This window comes from Martes martes (assembly GCF_963455335.1).
Source record: "Martes martes genome assembly, chromosome: 1".
Lineage (NCBI taxonomy): Eukaryota > Metazoa > Chordata > Mammalia > Carnivora > Mustelidae > Martes > Martes martes.
This window is the reverse complement of record NC_137888.1, coordinates 180,217,494-180,236,684: the sequence shown is the minus strand read 5'-3', so window position 1 is coordinate 180,236,684 and position 19,191 is coordinate 180,217,494.

The following is a 19,191-nucleotide window of genomic DNA, read 5'->3' as shown; positions in this document are numbered from 1 at the left end:
CATATTTCTGCCATCCTGGACATCTTCACCTAAGACCTTTTCCTCTGAATGTACCCATAGGCACAAAATAGAGCCCAAATTTGAGAAGAAGTGCCCTGATTAACTCAGTAGTCTTGTGGGTCTCTTCTACACAGAACATACTGATGTTCTTGTTAGCAGAAATGACACCTGAGTTATTTCCCCACTCATTTAAGCATGGGAGAGAAGAGAAAGGTGGCTTTCCTATTTAAGAAATGGACTGGGCTGGGCAAGGCATCATCTTTGTTATTTATCATCTATATTCCCCAAGGATCTGGAGAAATGTGCCAGGAGTGATCAAAAAAGAATCACAGGCACTTCATTTCTCTAGACCCTCACTGTCTGTAACAGGCACACACTAAGGTCATAACTCAGAAGGAGGGCAGCATGTTTACAGATGTAGGCATTTGTTGATGAGTATATTACAGAGAAAGCCAAGAAACACAACCCACTTTGATATAAATTAAAATGTAAATTGATTTATGTAACTGAAAAAATCTAGGAGATAGCATTGCTTCAAGCATGGCTGAATCCAGGCACTTGAATGTTGATAGGAAAATTTGCTTTCTTCCCTACTTTCCATCTGCTTTCCTTTCTGTGTTGGCTTAATTTTCAGGTAGGTTCTCTTCCTTTAGGTTCTCTAAATCCTCTAGGCTTGTAATCTAGAAGGGGAGCAATCCTATGATAACGGCAGTTCCTCCTTTTCAGTGCTTCCAGTGGACATCAAACAGGAGTCGGGCTTGGCTTGCCTGCCAGTCCCTGAACCTGTCTCTTTGGTCAGGTTAGTAAGTGCTCTGATTGATCAATCCTGGTGCTCACACCCAGTCTTGGGGGCAGGTGAGTCCTGCTAAGTAAGCCCCATGGACTAAGAACTGATAAGGGAAGCTTTCAAAGGAACACTGTGATAAGGTTACAATCAGGGGGAGGAAGGCAAATATAACAGATGTTTGCCACAGTGCATCTGAAAGGGAAGTAAGACCATAACTAGGGTGGGAGGCAAGGCTTATAGTGCAGATTGAAACGAGAGAAAGTCTCACGTATAGATTGCCTCTTCTCTGTTAAATTTGGGAGGCTCTGTGGAGACCACAGATGTGATGTGTCCTTGGTCCAGGTAGGTCATTGTGGTTCAACTGATGAGCCTTAGTTTCCTCTTTTTTGAAACTGTGGGTGATGATAATCTCTACAGTAGTTTCATTGCGAATATCCAAAGGTTCTATTCATGGACTAGATGCCAAATGATTCCAAGGGCCCGTAGTAGTTTTGTATTCACAAGTCTGCAAACATCTTCGTGGCATACGATTCTTTTTTTTTTTTTTTAATTTCTTTTCAGTGTAACAGTATTCATTGTTTTTGCACCACACCCAGTGCTCCATGCAATACGTGCCCTCCCCAATACCCACCACCTGGTTCCCCCAACCTCCCACCCCCCGCCCCTTCAAAACCCTCCGGTTGTTTTTCAGTGTCCATAGTCTCTCATGGTTCTCCTCCCCTTCCAATTTCCCTCAACTCCCTTCTCCTCTCCATCTCCCCATGTTCTCCGTGTTATTTGTTATGCTCCGCAAATAAGTGAAACCATATGATAATTGGCTTTCTCTGCTTGACTTATTTCACTCAGCATAATCTCTTCCAGTCCTGTCCATGTTGCTACAAAAGTTGGGTATTCATCCTTTCTGATGGAGGCATAATACTCCATAGTGTATATGGACCACATCTTTCTTATCCATTCGTCGGTTGAAGGGCATCTTGGTTCTTTCCACATTTTGGCAACCGTGGCCATTGCTGCTATAAACATTGGGGTACAGATGGCCCTTCTTTTCACTACATCTGTATCTTTGGGGTAAATACCCAGTAGTGCAATTGCAGGGTCATAGGGAAGCTCTATTTTTAATTTCTTGAGGAATCTCCACACTGTTCTCCAAAGTGGCTGCACCAGCTTGCATTCCCACCAACAGTGTAAGAGGGTTCCCCTTTCTCCACATCCTCTCCAGCACATGTTGTTTCCTGTCTTGCTAATTTTGGCCATTCTAACTGAAGGTGGTATCTCAATGTGGTTTTAATTTGAATCTCCCTAATGGCTAGTGATGATGAACATTTTTTCATGTGTCTGATAGCCATTTGTATGTCTTCATTGGAGAAGTGTCTGTTCATATCTTCTGCCCATTTTTTGATATGATTATCAGTTTTGTGTGTGTTGAGTTTGAGAAGTTCTTTATAGATCCTGGATATCAACCTTTTGTCTGTACTGTCATTTGCAAATATCTTCTCCCATTCCGTGGGTTGCCTCTTTGTTTTGTTGACTGTTTCCTTTGCTGTGCAGAAGCTTTTGATCTTGATGAAGTCCTAAAAGTTCATTTTCGCTTTTGTTTCCTTTGCCTTTGGAGACATATCTTGAAAGAAGTTGCTGTGGCTGATATCGAAGAGGTTACTGCCTATGTTCTCCTCGAGGATTCTGATGGATTCCTGTCTCACGTTGAGGTCTTTTATCCATTTTGAGTTTATCTTTGTGTACGGTGTAAGAGAATGGTCGAGTTTCATTCTTCTACATATAGCTGTCCAATTTTCCCAGCACCATTTATTGGAGAGACTGTCTTTTTTCCACTGTATATTTTTTCCTGCTTTGTCGAAGATTATTTGACCATAGAGTTGAGGGTCCATATCTGGACTCTAATCTGTTCCACTGGTCGATGTTTCTGTTTTTATGCCAGTACCATGTTTGCTGTCTTGGTGATCACAGCTTTGTAGTAAAGCTTGAAATCAGGTAACGTGATGCCGCCAGTTTTATTTTTGTTTTTCAACATTTCCTTAGCGATTTGGGATCTCTTCTGATTCCATACAAATTTTAGGATTATTTGCTCCAGCTCTTTGAAAAATACCGGTGGAATTTTGATCGGAATGGCATTAAAGGTATAGATTGCTCTAGGCGGTATAGACATTTTAACAATGTTTATTTTTCTGATCCAAGAGCATGGAATGGTCTTCCATCTTTTTGTGTCTTCTTCAATTTCTTTCATGAGTGTTCTGTAGTTCCTTGGGTACAGATCCTTTACCTCTTTGGTTAGGTTTATTCCCAGGTATCTTATGGTTCTTGGTGCTATAGTAAATGGAATCAATTCTCTAATTTCCCTTTCTGTATTTTCATTGTTGTGTATAAGAAAGCCACTGATTTCTGTACATTGACTTTGTATCCTGTTTGTGGCATATGATTCTTGCTGTCCAATAGAGTAGAGATGCTGGGGAAATAAAGTAAACCCTTCAGATTTCAGGGGACAGTTATTGCTGATAGAGACCGGTAGGTCGGTTCTGGGTGGGGCAAGCAGGAACCTTCCCTAGCCAGACGCTTGTTTTCACTCACAAACCTGAGGAGATCCAAGTTTGTGCCTCAGGGGAAAAGACAGGCAGACCCTCGGGGCTGCTGAGAAAGAGTCAAAATAGAAGTTGCTAAATTTAAAATTAGGTCTCCTCTGCACTGAAGTGGGACAATAAGAGGATGCTTGAAAAAACAAACTGCTTGCTGTCAAGGCTTCTCTGAGAACGTACACGTTCTGTAACTGAGTTCTAGTCCAGCCTTGTTCCTGGAAGGCTCCTTTATTTGGGGGTCTCTCAAAGAGACCGGAAACAAAGACCTTTAAAGAGAGCTGATAGGTATGTGGCGAAAAGCAGTCATACAAAGCGAATTGGCGTTTATTAATCCGCGTACACTCTGCGTCAGGTTCTAAGGGCTTCCTGCACAACACCGTACTGTCACAGCTTTCTGATATAGGCACATTTATCATCCCCAATTTATGGATAGGGAGACTGAGTCAAACGGAGGCACTGTAATTTCGCTGAGGTTTTTCAGCGGGGGAATGATGAAGTTAAGATTCAAACGCAGAAAGCGTGTGTTTCCAACTGCTTCGTTGTCCGAGGTCAGGCAGACAGGCTGCAGTGCGGTTCCAAGTACGACCAACCACCAGTAACTTTGGGACCTTGGCTTGCTCCTATGGGGAATGCCGGTAAGAACACCACCTACCCCTTGGGGCACCTGGGTGGCTCAGTCCGTTGAGTGTCTGAATCTTGATCTCTGCTCAGGTTTATGATATCAGGGTCTTGATCCCAGGGTTGTGGAACCTATTTTGGGGGGTGGGGGGGAAGAACACCACCTATCCCTTCGGGTTATTTTGAGGGATGATAAGGTGATGGTCAGGTGCACCTTTTACTCCCATGGGTCAATCTTCATGGGCAGAGTGTGGGACTCTATTTTCCTCACTCAGTCCTGTATCTCCCTTGAGGCCCCACTTGGGCACCGTTGATGGATTAAATGTTCCTATTAAGCAGATGGCTGGGTGGATGTCCCTGTCTTTGCTGGCCTTACTTTTGTTGAGTGATTTCTTATGGTAGGAAGGGAGTATCCCATAATAATGAAAAATTGACAGGAGCTATTGATTAAATTTTTTTCTAGCCTCTTTTCCTTGACTTCCCCCCATTAGTTAAATATGAACACCTCAAAGATAAATGTAAAAAGGTGAAGGGAGGTGAGCTGGTGTAGGACTGCCGTCTGTCTTTTTAAGAACAAAATATTATTGTTTTGTTTTGTTTTGCTCAAGTCCTATCTTCCTAAAAGATCAAGGGAAGGGAGAGAAGTTTAGATTACCCAATTACTGGCAATAAATTATTTTCTTTTCTTGGGGACATATGAAAGCTTAGGATGGCAAATACCATCTGAGAAATGTTCTTTTTATTTTGGTAGCACAGCAACTCCAGAAAATAGGTTAATTGGTTCAGAGACTTGCTCTTACTGTTAATGGCATTTAGCTTGTGAAATTGAACAACTGCATCTCAAGACAGAATGTTCATAAAATCGATATTCTGGTTGCTAAGTGTGTGTTTTTAAGATATAGTTTGAATTAATTTATTCAAAGCCAGCTGGTGCTGTTCCCAATATAACCTCTAGGAGGAAACCTCAACCCATGTTGTGCCTAAAATAATCGGGTTTTCCGTGTTCTCTCTCTATTCAACTTTCATATTGTATCTAAGTTAGTACTTCTGATATTTCTAAGTTTTTTTTTTTTAACATTTATGTAGAACACCACATAATTGCGGGAAAGATAATAGTCACATACCCTAGGGCCTACTGTACACTTATGTTAAAAGTACAGCTTTTATTGGCAACTAAAGTAATAACCTTTCCGTGTCAAATTGCTTTAAATTAAACCTAAAAAAAAAAAAAAAAACCACTGGCTGATACCCACACTTAGTAATTGTCAAGCATTAGCATAATGTGCAATGCTAAAGCTGCCTAAATCTTGGGTTTAAAAATAATTATTTACTTAGATAAATTTTGTATGCGGTGCCATATGATTAGAAACCCTTTTTTACCCTTCTAAAAATGCCAGATCAATGTATATGTTAATATTATGCTTAGGCTTGACATGTAAGTGGAACTGTAACTTACGTTAGCCTCGGAGAAAGGGGTCTCGTTTAATCTCTGCTCATCCATCCATCACGGACCACATACAAATGGGGCGAATCGACACTTTGGATGGCTTCGCGTATAGTTCCTTGTGTTGGGTGACCTAACACGTGACCTCAGGGGGAAAAATGTACAAGTCTATTTTTGATGAGGCTGCAACATGGCCCAGCCTGCATAATTTCCACCCATTTCTAAGGCACTTGGGGGAAGAGGATCCTAAATGATGTTGTGTGCGAAGCCCTTAGGCGGAGGTCGCAGCCGCCTTTCCCACTAATGCACTTGGGTTTCCCGGATCTCTCTGCGCTCCGTGTAGAGCTTTCAATTAAAACCAGCTGCCAGTGGTTTTACGGTGGTGGGATGCATTTGGTTTTGCAAAGTCTGTCCAGAGATCGGGTACCACCTGGGCACACCTGCCAGCTAAAGCCAGAACAGTTTTTTTCAGCTTTTATGGTACGTTGCTGATTTGAACTAGAAATTCATTGATAGGGATTGACTTTCTGTCGTTCACGGAATCCACAAAATCCTGAGCCTCACCTTGAACAACTACCTCCCAAATTTATGGATAAAGCATCTTGAAAGTTAGTGCTTCAATATTGAAGAATCCTGACATACAGGTACAGCCTGAGAAGCACGTTGCCTTCTGTAGGAAGGAGTAGGAGTGTCATGCATTTGAAAAGTCTGGCAATGTCCACAGTGGGGAGTGACATGCAAATATTTGGTAATGTTACCCGGAAACGGAGACTCGGAGGACAAGCACATGATAGACACTGGATGGAGCAGACTTCAACATTCTGAACTAATCTTCTTCAAGTCAGAAGACACGCATTCAAAGCTAGCTTATACCCATGCACACGCGGGATTATCAGGAGAGTCCTGGTCTCTCAATAATGTTGGATTCAGTCTTTGGTTGAACCGCAGTTGCCTGCACTTTGGGACACCTTTTTCCTGTTCATCGAAGAAGTGAAACATTTTCCTCATTGAGCCAGGGATGCTAATGTCTAAGATAAGCATAAAAATAGGAAACTGAAGGTCTGGCTTCCAGACCTGTGTTTCTACTCTGCAGGTTGGCGTTGTTTGGGAAATGAAGCTCTTTTGGTCTCAGTTCTCCCTGGTGCCAATTAATACCTGTTTTGAAATTAAGCAATGAAACGAGAAGACGTTGGATGATGGTTTCAAAGATGATACTTCTTCAAAGCTATATGCTTATTTTTCACGTACTTCACTTTCCTCCCAATGTGCGCTGTTTACTCCCTCCTCTGGATCATCGCTTGGTTTGTTTTTCTCCCGCAGCGACCTTTTCTTTCCGTTTGATCATCTTTCTCCACCCAGTGCTCGTTTTCTGTCCTTTATGATGCTTGCTTTCCTTGGACAGTTCTCTCGTAGCTCTGGAATCTTGCAATGGGATCATCTCTCCTACAACCTTTCTCAGTTTACTGTATTCTGCTTTGCCCTGTTGAGCTCTAAAACTGCTAGTCATTGTCCCACCCAAAGAGAGAGCATTTTTCTCGCCCCCAAGCTTGGATCTTGCTGGTTGGATGCTTGGATCAGCATCGGGTGCATTCTGAGCTTAGGTGCCTTGTACACACCGGATTCCTTGCTTTTGCTCTGCAGGGGTCTGTTCCTTTAGCATTTCCTCCGATCATCTCCTAAGTGCAGGTGTGCCTTTGTGTATAAATCAGACTGTGGCTCCTTTCATTTGTGGAAGGGGACCTGAGACAGACAAGTGTAGTGATTTGCTTTATTGCGTTCTTAGGCAAAGGTCTCTGGATGTGTTTCCTGGTGTTTTGTTTGTTTGTTTGTTTGTTTTCCACCAGATCTGTGTTCCTCAAATTTATTTCTGCAAATTTGTGCCAGAGCTCCCCAGGGAGCCTCTCTCTAGGATCAGAACAGCAAGAACAATGGGAGGGTCAAGGGACGTGAGTGGTCAAGGACATGGCAGGATATATTTGCTGATGCCCCTCTTACAAGCCTTCATTTTTACTCAGTCTCTTCCCCTGGAATGTGAAGCTCTTTTAGCCAAGGGCTGTTTTTTCTCTACCTTCCATGTTCTCACTCCTTTTCTGAATATCACCAGACAGCGCATAATCATAATCATGAGCATTTATAAAGAACATACTCTATTTAGGCAGGGTGTGAAACATTTGGGTATCACTTCCTTCACCACTCACAACAACTTTATGGGTAACTATGGTCATACCCATTGTATAGAGAAGGAAGTTGAGGCCAGCGAAAACTTAATGGGAGCTGGAGAAAAGCTCTGGACTGGCCATAAGCTTCTAAAGGACCATGCTACCTTGGTCTGCCATTGGCTTGGATTGTGGATCTTTTTGTCTGTCTTGGAAGGTGGCTTAGTTATCTGGGGACAACTAGACAACAAGATAGCATGCTTTGTGCTAGAGCTGTGCCATTACCATCTTCAGAATGAAAGAAACTTGGTTTCATATTTACATGGTGGACTCTGGGCATCTCTCCAAGTGACATTCAGGAATGTCCTGTCAACTGGATGCCGGGGTTGGGGGTACACAGGAGCCCTGGGCCACTGTGGAAGGAAGGAGTGAGGTTTGTGGAATTCTGCGCAGCTCGTGTGGTGGAACGGACCGGGCAGGTCCCTTTGGTGCTGTAGTTTGGTGACGCAAACTGAGACTTGGAAATATTTCTGCAGAGAGTGTTTGAAATGATGCCTGGAGCAACACTATATTAGCCCATTCATTAAAAGAAAAAAAAATCTGTTTTCTAAAACCAAAGCTGTTTGATTTTTAAATGAGTGATTGAAGTCCTCAGTCAAAGCCCCTAGGTGCCTTTGAGGGATGTTTTGCAACCCCTAACCTTCTGCAGCACGTTTTCTATGTTTTATGTTGTGATATATGGGGAAACCACAAACCTGACTCCAGGGGCCAACTTTCCTGAGCGCTGACTTTGACTTTGGAAATCATGTAACCATCAGCCTGCAATTGGTGTGTGTTATATAAAATTCAAGTTGTGCGCTGCTGAAACCTATGAGTCATCTGTCTTTGAACTCTCCCTCACTTCCCCTTATCCAAGCTCTGTCGATTTTCCTCTCCTAAACATCTCCTGGTGGTGCCCGCTTCTCTTCCCTATCACCTCCTCCTTGGTCCAGGCCACTGCCATTGTCTCCTGCCTGAACGGACCTAATAGGCTCAGACATCTATCCGTGCATCTTTCAATCTGTTCTCTTTTCGAATCTGCGGTGGTAGTCTCCAATGCAGCTGTGCTCCTGTGAGTGTTCTCCTCCCTCTCAGCCCCGTGGAATATCTCCGGTGGCATTCCATCCATTGCTTTTAAGGTGAAGTCACAGCTCCTTAACATGGTCCACAACACCATACACTGTCCTATGCCTCAGATCTAATCTCTCCCGGAGCCTCAGCCCTAGTCCCAGTGTCTGCCTTTCTTCGTTCCCTCTGCCTCGGGCGGTTTCTGCCTGCCACAGGGCCATGGTCTTTGCTATTCTTGCTCCCCGGACTTCCTGCCTTTCTCTAGTAAACTCGTGTTGCCCATTGTTCAGATTTCAACTCATGTGTCTCTCACTGCCTGGTTGGGTTAAATCCCCCATTATCGCCTCCTTCAAAACCCCCTAACTTTTCTTCATGGAACTCATCACAGCCCACATTTTGCATATGTTAGTGTTATTATAGCATCACGGTTAAGAGGGAGGTTCATTGTCTGGCCTTACCAATGCCCAGAAATGAGACGCTGGGCAGTCACTCAGTTTCTCCTGGCCTCTTTTTGCTCACCTTATAAAATGTGCACAGCAAGAGGTCCTAGGGGTTCTTGGGAGGCTTAAATGAGAAAATACATAGTAACATGCTTTGGATGTTCAGTGTCTCCACGTGGTAAGGGCTGTATAAGTGTTAGCTCTACTATTAGTATTTGACATTATAGATCTCCATGCACAGCATTGATGCATAAAAGATAATTAATTAATTTAATTAGCTGGTGTTGCTGCATAACAAATTATCAAAAACTTAGAGGCCTAATACAACACACATTTATTATCTCACGGTTTCTATGGGTAAGGAATCCAGGCATGGCTTAGCGGGACCCTTTGCTTCAGAGCCCCTCACCAGGCTGAAGTTGAGGTGTTGGCCAAGGCTAAGGTCTCATCTGAAGGTTGTACTAGGGAAGGGTTGACTTCAAAGCACACGTGATTATGGGCAGGACTTCATTTCTTGAGGGCTATGGGAAGGAATCAGCTCTCAGTTTCTTGTCCTGTGGGCCTCTCCTACGGGGCAGCTTGCTTCATCCGAGCCAGCAAGTGCGACAGTCTGCAGAGAAGACAGAGGTCACATCTGTGACTAATACCAGAGGTGACATCCTGCCATCTTTTGGTTAGAAATGAGTCACAAGTCCCATCCATACTCAGAAGGAGGGGATCGTGCAAGGTCATGAATTCCAGGAGGCGTGGAACATTGGAGTCCATCTTAGAAGCTGCCTGTCACATCATTCGATGAAATAAGGGGTCACTGTCTATGTGCCTTCTCATGCTAGTAGTGAGGCCACAGGATGCATATGGAGAACAGTGTTTACTGAACCCTGTTCCAAGTGATTCCAGTGTGTTAGGAGATGGTGACAGGTGTCCATGGCCTGATGAATTTGAGAGACATTAGATTACCAGAGTTAATCTAGTTGGCGACTTTTCCTGAATTGAAAATATCAGTATGACCTGTGATTTTCCTGGGAGAAGACACAGTGATTGGCAAACAATGACCTGTTAACATTGTAGAATACAAGTTGGGAAATGCTGACCCACAACTTGAGTGTGGGATGTTACCCAACCACTGACTTTAATGCAGCTGGTCAAGGAAAGGTGTGAAAGACATACCTTTGGTACATAATTGTGGAATAAGTGGATATATGTGGAATTATCACAAAATGGCCAGAATTGTTTGTTCAACTAGGGAAATAACCAGGCGAAGATCAAGAGACGTGTGAGCCTCATATGGCGCTCATGACTTTGTTGCTAGGCCATGAGTGTTACTGTTCCTTGAAAGAGAGTCAGCCTTATTCAAGTATGTGCTTTTTCTGAAAGGGAGCTATGCAAGGGAGTGTGGGTGAATTGGTATAAACCATGACCTGCTTCTAGGAAAACTACGCAGAGAAACTTCTTCAATTATCTTCATAAAGAAAATCGTCTCTATTTCCATTGAATTTTATGACTTAATTTGCTGCTTTCCAGCCCAAACCTTAGCTTATTCCTGATAGACACCCCCAATAAGGATGTCTTTGTATTGGCAGACATTGGGTGCTAAGGCCAAAGTCACTTACTCTACAGTCTTCAGAATTATTGCAGCAAATTGAAACTACAAATACAATTTATGTCATTAACCTCTTAAGGATTATATTTTTGACTTTCCCCTATGTGACATATATCTGGTCACATACTCATTGTGAACCAGTGCTTAAAATACATAATCCCCAAAGGTTAGGAGCAGTCATTTCAAAGACCCCATATTCATCTCAGAACGCAGAAGTGGGAGATAAGGTTTAAGGAATGGCTGAATGGGACACTGAAATAAACAAGCCATTTCATAGTTCTTAAAATACTTATGGAGCACATTTTTATCTATGAAGCTTGAGAAACGAATTTATTAATCCTTACAACATCCCCCATGTTATTATCAACACATAATAAATATGGAGCTGGGGTTGGAAGGTTAAATTAGCTTTATTTTCCCCCTGAAAGGAAGTTGGTATTACTTTTGAATTAGAATGGAGTTGTATCGAGCTCTCCAGCTTTCAGTGTATTTGCCCATTTGTGGACATTTTGGGATATAAGGTTCTGGCAGTCAGTTCTGAGATTCAGGTCCAGGTGAAGTCCACGTCTTGTCCAGCCCTCCTGGGAGAATGCAGTTTGTGTCATTTCTTTGAAGGCACCTGTCTCTGCAGGAAGAAGCTGGTCACTGCTTCTTGCCTCCCCTTCCTGCTGGCCTCCATCCCCTTCCACTTTCCTTCCAGCTATCCAAGTGAGCTCTCTATCTTTTTTCTTTTTAAAATTCTCCTTTGAGGTGTTCTGAACATATACAAATGTACAAAGAACATTGTAACGCATGCTCCTATCCCTACGACCCTGCTTTGGAAGAAAACGTTTCCAGTATAATAAGCAGACAGTCCCAGGATCTTTGCCACCACCCCTAAGGTACCCTTCTCTTAAGTGTGGCAATTATCCTTCCCAACTCCCGTGGCTTTCTTTACATTTCACTACATAGTTATGCGTCTCCAGGCAATATAGGTTATTATGTGCCATGTTTTAAACTGGCATACGACTCACATGATAAGGTTTATATATTTCTGCAGCTCTTGGTTTTTCTTTGCTCAATATTGTACGTAGGAGACTGATCATTGATATGTGTGGCCCTAGTTCATTTTCCGTGCAATTTAATATTTCACTCTGAATATGCCATGCTTGGAGTTATTTCCTTTTGATAAACATTGAGTTTATTTATACTTTTTCAAATATAAATATTTGAAATAGATATTTTTGGAATATATTTCAAATATTTGCAAAAATATAAATAAAACTCTTATAAAGTTTCTTACACATGTTTATAGATACATATGAGACTTATTTCTAAGGTATATTACAAAGAGAAGGATTGTTGAGTCAAAGGGTGTTGGTATCCTGAACTTTTATTACTGATTGCCAAATTTCTCTCTAATTGAACCATGTCACTCTTAACAGTGTATGACGGTTCTGGTTGTTCCATATGTCCATTGTACTTGGTATTCTCAGATTTTTACATCTGATGGGTTAAAAAATGGTACCTCATTGGGTTTTAATCTCCACTTTTCTAATTTCTACCACAACTAATCATCTTTTTAAATGGCTTTGTGGTCATTTAGGCTTTGTGTTCTGGAAATTACCTGTCTATAATATTTGTCCAGTTTTCAACTGGATTGTCTTTATTTATTATTTATTTATCTTTATTTATTTTTTATTGTCATATTTTTTATTTGATTTTTTAGAAAAGATATTTATTTATTTATTTGAGAGAGAGTGAGCCAGAGAAAGCACAAGTGGGGTAAGGGCAGAGGGAGAAGCAGACTCCCCATTGAGCAGGGAGCCTGATGTGGGTTCAACCCCGGGACCCCTGGGATTGTGACCTGACCCAAAGGCAGATGTTTAACCAACTGAGCCACCCGGCACCCTTGGATTGTCTTCATATTGATTTGTAAATGTTCTTTATATATTCAGGATACCAATCATTTGTTAATTATGTGTGTGGACAGTATTACTCATATCTTTGTCCCGCTTGTTCTTCATTGCCTTCAGGTTAAAAATCTGAAATTCTTAGCATGGTAAATGTGAATAATTTGGCCCTGATTTCTCCTGTAGTCTTGTTTCTAAAAATTTTCCACCTCCTACTCATGTTTTGGCAAAAATGTCTCATCCTTACACATTCTTGCTTACGTTGTTCCCTCTGTTTGGAGGGCACTTACGTGATCTTTGCCTGGCTAACATTTATTGCTCCTTTACAAACCAATCTTTTAGGAAGATTTTGCTGTCACATCTTATGGCACCTCTCTGTATTTGCATAGCCCACTGTGCAGACCTGGGAAAATGTTCAGCTTCTCTCTTCCCAGAAATAGTGCCTGATGGGTTTTGCCACCCACATGTTTGACTCTGGAGAAGGCTTCCCGAGAGATCTACCAGGAATGGGTGGTGAGATGACCTTTTGAAGAAATTTTCAGCAAGGGCTCAGCTAGAGAATCCAGGTCCCATATAAATTCACCGAGATGAATTTCATCTCGGTGGCATTTCCACTGCATTCCATATCATCATAGTCTTTTGAACCAGCAGCATTTTATCCAGTTTTCAAAGATGGTTACCACTTGGGAAAAAAAAAATCCCTAAATGTAATTTTTGGAAGCCTAGAAAAAAATTCCTTGGATATTTCCCCCAATCTTTCCCAAGTATTTATTTCAATCGTAGCTCATCAAAAAACTTAGCAATTTCCTGCCCAGTGTGAACCTGAATCTGAGACACACCTCTGTTCCCTTGATTCTTTTTCTTGTGTGAATGACCAGAACATGCGCTGGGACATCTATAATTTTGAAGCTAGGCTTAACCCAGCTAAGGGGGGGAAAAAAAAACCCAACACACCAAACTGTGTATTATTTACACATTTCAATATTTAATTTCCTGTCTCTATTACACACATTTTAGTATGCAGATTATTTGCCCAACATAATTTATCAGTTCCTTGTTAGATAATATTCTCCTCAGGGTACATATTGTTCATATTTAGAAATTCTTATTAATCTCAAGAATCATATTGTTTATCCAACAAAATTATTACAGCTTTGATGAAGCTTTTAAAGTGTAACATGTAAATCACTATTTTCTCACTTTCATAAGCAGCTGAATTTTTGATCTGGTGGATTATTATGGTTTAGAAGATATTTAGTCTTGGGGAAAATGCACAAGATGGTGCAGTCATGTGTAGATGAGGCTATTTAATTAGAACTGCTGTTAATGACAAATTGCCATCACCAGAGCTACCCCTCCTCCAAATTGCCTTTCTTAAATAGATAAATGAGTAGCGCTATCCAGTGTTGTTATAAATAAGATGGGGCTACTATTTAAAGCTATAAATGTTAAAATAACAAATGGCAGCATAGAAGCCATAAAGGAATATTCCAGTATTTTGATCACTTATTTTCTAGATGGCATATTGATTATTTCACCTGAGAAAATACTATGGGTGTTCTTTAATGAAAAATCATAAAAGACTATTGTAAGGTGAGAGAAAAGGAGCATGTCCTTTTTTAACATCGTTAAGAAGAAATGCAACTTCCTTGTTTAAGAGTTCCATTTTTATGGGAGGCAATCACATGATCTCTACAGTTGCACGCCCCTATGTTTAGTCATACCTTACATCTGAAGAGTATTTTACCTTGTCCAAACATTTTCATATCCAGTTACATTTTGTCCTTCTGCTCTCCCTGGGGCGATAGAATTCCTAATTTGACAGATGAGGAAACAGACCAGAACAGGTTACGTGGCTTGAATAAAGCTGAAAAATCAATTAATAACAAAACTAAAATTATAGTTCCCTGATGTTGTCCAAAATGCCTTCTTGTATTCACACCCAAATTGTAAAATGTGGGAAAATTGAATATTGCTTACAAGGGTTGAGGTTTAAAATACAGGAAGACATGACAGTGTTCCAGTACAAGAATATTAGAAATAAATGATCAATTCCTCAGCTGCATCCATTGGTCTCTCTCTTTGATATATTTTCAGCATTTCCTATATGCTCTCTAATGAAGTCTTTTCCTTTCATAGTTCACATACAGCTCAAGTCTAGTGAACCTTCAACTGAGGGGAAATGCTTGCCATTTTTAGACTGTTTAGGGATCCCATCTTTGGCTTATTTGAATTAAGCCTGTGAGATCTATAATTTTTATTACTAGGATCAGTGTCTCATCATTTTGTCCTCTTTTCTGGTTCTTAGTGACAATGAGGTAAGAACCAATACAACTTTCAAATCAATGGTCCTACCTTACTCTCCAGAGGAATTGTAACAAAGCCTTTGTGACACAGCTGGAAATGTCTGTTCATCGGTTGCTGTAAGAACACTTGAATGCTATGCCTTAATTTTAATGCCTAGGTACGGGGGGGTGAGCTCTATGAAACTTGAGGGTACCTGTAGTTGGTTTTTAGGCACTCCTGGACTTTTTCTGGGAGTTTCAGTTTGTGGTTGAGTGGAAAGATCACAGAAGGAGCATCTGCATTCAGGTCCTTTCCTCTTTCCCAGATCCTTCTTCCCTCCTTGACCATGATGCTGGGACTTTTATTCTACACAATGAATTGGGCAAAAGACGGGCAAAATTGAGAAATCCTTCTTGATTCTGGTATTAATAGAGCCAGGTTCAAGTTCATAGGCAGTGCACTTGAAATGTCAGTTCCCAGTTCAGAGGACTGCATCTTGTCCCTGATCTTCTGAATGTATGCTTGCTGAGTCTTTGTATTCAACAGAAGAAAATGGGCATATGGAGTGAAAATTAATGAATATATTTGGTTGTTTCTTAGGCTCTGATTGCGAAAGGCATAGGATTCTTGGCCCTATGTTTGATTTGGCCCTAAGCTCACCTTTCCCTCTTTCTTATGCATAGCGCATCTCTCTATTGAGAGGGACTATTGGTCAACAGAAGCATAGCAGCCCTTTGGAGAGTCAGTCTAAAAGTTTTTTGACCAAAAATCATTCTTCTGTTTAATGTATTGCAAACTCAAGTGCATAGTAAAATTGGAAGCATCAGTGAGTTAGAACAGGCTGAGGCATGCAATCGTGAGCAGCTGTGGTCATGTAGCATCACCCTATCCAAAGGCGTGGTCTGAGGTCTCCACGCAGCTTCTGCAAATTGGTGTCCTGCCTGAATGCAGGCCCACTGTTACGCAAGCCTCTTGTGTTTTTCCCATCGCAAGTCAGAAATCTGAATTTTTTATGTGAGATCTCTTGATTTCATAAGTTGAAAAAAAAAAAAAAAAGCTAAGTACATCACCACATAGGCTACGCAAAATATGCCAGCTTGCAACTACTTATTTCCATGTGTATTAGGAAACCAGGTTGAAGAAAGGAGATGAGATAAAGCTCATGGAAAAACTTCCCCGTTTACATGTTGTTGTCCACAGCTCGATGCATAGGATGTATACCAAGCCAAATGATTTCCTGCCACACAGACAAGGGAGAGCAAAGCTTCTTACCCCAGTATATGTAAAATTTTGTATATGTATTCATTTTTATGGAGAAAATGTCCATTGTCTTTATGCCATTCTCAAATGTGTCCCACCCTAAGAGGTTGTGAATCTCTTTTGTTATGTCCTTGACAAGTTGTCATCTAGTTCTACTTGAATTCCCCTAGGGACAGGAAACTTACTACTGCACAAGATAGTCCACTCTTGTTTTAGACAGTTCTGAAGGTAGAAAACTTCTCAATGGCAAAAATTCTTACTCAACTTCTTTGTTATTGGGAGCTGAAAAGGCATCTAATCTTTAGGAAAATGCACTTGAAAAAAAATAGTCTTAGAAATTAAGAGGTTGCTGTAATTTCCTGTAACTATTATCCATTCTTGGAAAAAAAATGAACATTATTAAATTGTGATAGTTACTAATGGAATTTCTAATTCTTTTACAATTAAGGTCATTGAATCTTTATGTCTTGACCTTCATTCTGAGACTATTTGCATGAAAATAAAGGCTCCAAGTTTCATCGTGTTCTCTTGATTCATTTAAGCTTTTTTTGTATCATGGATTTCTAGAAATGTAGAACTGCAAATGATCTGTGTGTCTGAGGTAGAACAGAAAACCCAACAGCCTGAGAGTCAGAAGATGTTGGATTGTTCCGCTCAGTATTAACTGTGTCATGTTGAGCTGGGTGGCTCAGTTTCCTCATTTGAATGTGGCGTCTGATAAAGTCCTTATGGGTTGTGTGACAAACCAATGGGAACGGGCAGTACACTGTAGGAATCAGCCCAAATCGGTTTTTCTTGTTTGTGATACTGAGTAATTTAACTTTTCTAGGCCTCAGTTTCCACCCCTGTACAGTGGGGCTCACCATTCCTGCTTACAGGGGTGTTTTAACTGTTAAGTGAGATGATGCATGAGGGCTTAGAGAGTGTCTTACATACAGTAGATATTCAATTAATGTTGGCTATTAATATTTTGATGGTGCTGATAGAAGTAAAAGCACTGGATAAAATCAGAAGCTTGAAATTCTTACAATCACCTGGACCCTTCATTTTCAATGCAAAGAATGTTTGAGTAACCCCAAGGTAAGAAGAGCTTGCTTGGTCAACGTGTGCTTGGAAGCATGGGAAAACTTCAAAACAGGCCAGTTAGAATGTAGGACAAGGAGCTTAAAAATATATTTTAAATCTTTAAAATAAACAGATAGATTAAGGAACAAAATGTAGAGTTGGTATGAGATTTGGCTACAACAAGAGATCTCAAAGAAACTTTACCTTGTGGTAGTGCATTCAAGCTGTAGGCCAAGGCCTTGGGTGCCTTTCTTAGTATGGATGGGTTGGAAAGGCTGCCTGAGGCTCATCGCTTTCCAGGCTCTGGTTTTTCAGATGTGGGGCCCCAGTGGGACATCCCTGATGACTTCATGATCCTGTTCTCCTCGATGTGAATTGCTGGTCAGCAAAGACCCCTGATGTAGGTTCTTGATAGCCTTGAAGCCCACTATGACTTTTTAAAATAGTAATGGCGTATGGATGTGGGCGAAAAGGAGTAGGGGGAAAAATCAACATTGGAGAAAGAAATAAAAACGTGTGCACCCAGAGAGTAACTCAAGCCCTTTTAAAAATTTGTTGTTGAGTGCAGAATCTTATGTAGGGAGAGATTCTGGACAGAATCAAGGCAAATATAATCCCAATTATAAAGATAAGGTGAAATTAGAAGAAGGTAATCTTCTCCTTGACTAATTCACTTTGTTCTCCCATTGTTAAGGAGAAAAGTTGTTGATTTTATACTTTATTACAGGCAAAAGGGACGTAAAAATCGCAATTATTTTGTGCCATTAGCCTGTCTTTCTTTGTTTGGGGGTGTGCTAAGACAGAATAAAGGTCTGTACCTCAGAAATAATGAGCAAGGAGAAGCTATGGGCATAGTTGATACATCAGTCCTTTTGTAGTGAGTACCCAGAGCCATTTTATTTGGGAATTGAATATTTGAGGGCTGGGGTCCCCTCCCCCTGAAAGTGCAAAGACCCTGAAGCGTGACTGCTCCCTCCATTTCAGGATTTGAGTGGCATGTCGAGATCCTTCCAGCACGAGGTGCATAATGCATTGTGCAGGCTGACTCCCATGTGGAAGAGAGCACAAAACTTCCTTATGCATGAGGCATTTTTAGCAAATTGGACCCCATTTCAATCTTGATGAAACTTGATGACATTTCCAACTTGCAAGTGCACAAAATGAAAAAGCAAATTTTTAGCTATTTATGTGTCAGAACATCAAAAGCTCAAAAGCCATAATTAAGGGTGTCAGCATGGCAGGGAGACCATATTTCTACTCTTCTCAGGGGTCTTATGGGTCTCTCCTTGGAGGTTAGATGAAGCTCCTCTTCCCCTTGAAGACTTGAATCAGACAATTTGGATTTCATGAGCCCCACCTGGGAGACTGCCTCCTCACTTCCAACCCTGTCATGTTGATATTTAGTGTTTTTCCTCTCTCTAGTGATAAGAGACATTTGGGAAATGACTCTGTAGTTGATGCTCCCTATTCCTTAGTTTCCCTGTGCTGCTTTTTGGAAATCCGAAGACAAAAATAGAAGAAACCATGATTTGATGTGATATTTTAATTCCTTTTCATTTTGTGTTTCTAGTCTATGCAGTTAACTTTCTGACTTTACATTCGGGAAACACATAAAACAAGCTTTTAGGATGTGCTCATTTAATACATATATAGATATAATAGAGTTGAACATAAATGTGTCCAAATCAGTGGAAATAAATGGACATTAAAAATTCAAAAAGTATCCACTGAAACCAGCCCTTCTAAACTTCCACTGTGTGTATGTGCTGAAATATGGCTCTGATTCAGTACGTCTGGAGAGTACCTTGAGATTCTGCATTTCTAACGTGCTCCCAGGTTGAACCGTGCTGATGGTCTCTGAGTCACACTTGGAGTGGCAAAGCTTTACATATCTTTCCAACCCAGGGAGGAGTCTTAAAATTCAGCTGTGGTCACTGTGATTATCAAC